This window comes from Mus pahari, chromosome 7, assembly GCF_900095145.1.
Source record: "Mus pahari chromosome 7, PAHARI_EIJ_v1.1, whole genome shotgun sequence".
In the NCBI taxonomy this organism is placed as follows: domain Eukaryota; kingdom Metazoa; phylum Chordata; class Mammalia; order Rodentia; family Muridae; genus Mus; species Mus pahari.
In genome coordinates, this window is record NC_034596.1 from 105414641 (window position 1) to 105417750 (window position 3110).

The following is a 3110-nucleotide window of genomic DNA, read 5'->3' on the forward strand; positions in this document are numbered from 1 at the left end:
AAAAAAAAAAAAAGAATGCCAACTGCTCTTCTACAGGACTTGGGGTTGACTTTTGGCACCTACATGGTGGCTCACAGTTGTCAGTAATCCCAGTCCCAAGGAGCAAAGCAACATCCTCTCTGGTCTCCATGGACCCGATGTGATGTGTTACGTAGACATGCACACAGGCAAAACACACACACACGCACAGAAATAAAAAGCTGTAAGGAAATGACAATATTCAGAATGTCAAAGTTCAACAAGACAACTGAGAATGGATGCTGGAAGGGACGAGGAGAAAGAGAACCCTCATCAGCATGGGCAGGGTTACACACTGGTCCAGCCACTCTGGAAACCAGTGTGGAGAATTCCCAAAAACCCTGAAACAAAATCTACCATATAACTCATTGTACCACTCCTTGGCATGTGCCCAAAGGACGTGTCATCCTAATCAGCAGACACTGTCTCAGCCATGTGCCTTGCTGCTCTAGTCAAGACAGCCAGGACATGAGGACAGCCTCAATGTCCTTTACCAATGACGAGAGAAGGACAATGTGGTAATAGACACTATAGAATACTATTCGCCTATGAAGAAAAATGAAATCGTGAACCTGCAGACAGATGGATGAACTAGAAAAGATCATATTGAAGGAGGTAATCCAGACCCAGTGTGATGGTTTGTATATGCTCAGCTCGAGGAGTGGCACTATTAGAAGGTGTGGCCCTGTAGCTGTGTCCCTGTGGGTGTGGGCTATAAGGCCCTCTCCCCAGCTGCCTGGAAGTCAGTCTTTTACTAACCGGCTTCAGATAAAGATGTGGGCCTCTCAGCTCCTCCTGCACCACACCTGCCTGGATACTGCCATGTTCCCACCATGATGATAATGGACTGAACTCTGAACCTGTAAGCCAACCCCAATTAAATGTTGTCCTTATGAGAGCTGCCTTGGTCATGGTGTCTGTTCACCAAGGCACCCAGAAAGACAAACGCCACATGTTCTCTCTCACTGTAAATCTTCAAATACCATAAGTGCCGTTCTCACCCCTCATCAAGGAAACTTCTCTTGGCAACAGACAGACTGAAACTGACAACCAATCACAACGCAGAGTCCCAGAGCCCAGTTCCAGCTGATACATCCACAACAAGACTTCCAAACCCAAGGCTCTGGGGTCAGAGGGTGGAAGACTGAAAGAGCCAGGGGAACAGGCAGTTTGCTGTGAGAGTGCATCTCCTAGGAATGCCAGGAGCTACACCCATGAAGTCTCACCGACATGACTGCCTAGACACGAGCTGAGTAAGGGCGTAACAGTGGGCATGTTAAAGAGGACGGGGCAGGGGAGGACCCCACCAGGCTTCAACTCTGAACAAAGAGCTATAGGCAACTAAGAGAAGCTGAGCAGGGGACACAGTCTTCTCCAGGAAAGAGCACACAAAGTTGTTATCCATTACCAGATGGCCAGCCCTGAAAATACACAAAGAAGTAACATTATGCAGAGAGCAGATTGTACATAGATATTTAGGAATATATCATATATAACATATATCACATATTATATATCATATGCCATATGTTACATATTCTATTATACATATATATATATATATATAATCAACAATTAATAAATAAAGGCTATGAATTTGAAGGACAGTAAGGAGGGGAATGTGGATGGGTTTTAGAGAGAGAGAAAGGGAAGGGGGAAATGATGTAATTACATTTAATGCCAAAAAAATAAGAGAAAATAATTTTTTGTTGTTCTGTTTTTCAAGACAGGATTTCTCTGTGTAATCCTGGCTGTCCTGTCATTTGCTCTGTAGACCAAGCTGGCCTTGAACTCAGAGATCTACATGCCCCTGCCTCCCAAGTGCTGGGATTCAAGGCATGTGCCACCATGCCCGGCTTAGGAATAATTTTTAAGAAAGAAATGGACAGTACTTTCCAAACTTGCCAAAAACTATAAACCCTATAAATTCAAGACAAGCACAAGAAACACAAACTCAGTCACTGTGACTGCTTGCTGCACCGGACGTATCACGCATCACTCAAAAGCAGTGATAAAGGTAAAAAAGAAAGAAAGAAAAACAGCAGCTAGAGAACAAGGCACCGATCAGCACTGGCTGGAGAGATGGCTGGGGGTGGGGAGTGTGGTCCTTCTGCAGTGTGGGACCAGGGTGCCCTGTACTCATTCATTCTCTCTCTCTCTCTCTCTCTCTCTCTCTCTCTCTCTCTCTCTCTCTCTCTCCCCCTCTCCCTCTCTCTCCCACATATACACACATACATTCAAATTTATTTTAAGGGCATTAAAATGAAAAAGGATGATGGCAAATATCTCATTTTGAGCAACACTTTAAAGTACTAAAGTGTTTTTTATTCAGCTAAAATACCTTTCAAAAATAGAGAAGAAAAAGCCTCAACATTTCAGCTACATAAAATCCTGCTATGAAAAAAAAAAAAAAAAACCACAAAGCATCTTTGGCTTGGGGTTGTGCATCTTGGATTCTAGATAGCAATCTCTGCCTTCCGAGGGCTTCTCTGATCTCTTTGCTGGCCATCCACAAAGACTGCCAGTTTTGAATGGGAACCACAAGTCGGTGACCCGGCACAGTCTTTGTGAAGATTGCTTGCTACTCCGGCCTCAAGACCCAGGGAGTTTTGAAAATGTGGGATTACACAGACAAAACTCACTTGGTAATGTGCTCACAAACACAAGGCCGTCGTTTGGTTCCTAGAACTCAGCACCCAGAAAAGGCAGAGATGGGAGCCTTAGACTCCACAGCCACCAGCTTAGCCTACTCCTGTGAGTTCCAGGCCAGTGATCGACCATGTCTATCTTTAAAAGAGCAAAAGTGGACAGGTACTGACTGAGAAACGACCCTCCAGGACCCAGGCTCTATGGCCTCCACAAGCAGGCTTACATGTGCATGCACACACACAAAGTGTGGAGGGCAGTCAGAGGCCTGCAGAGCCTGTCCTGGTAAGAGAATCATCACACTATACACTCCAGGGCTCTGGAGTAAATCCATTTCTTCTACCTTTGACAGTTCTCCTTTTCAAAGGTTCCCACAGGTTTGCTACTGGGCTAATAAAGGTGACTGCCTGGCCGCGGATACCAAGAAACTATTCAACCCGACTTAT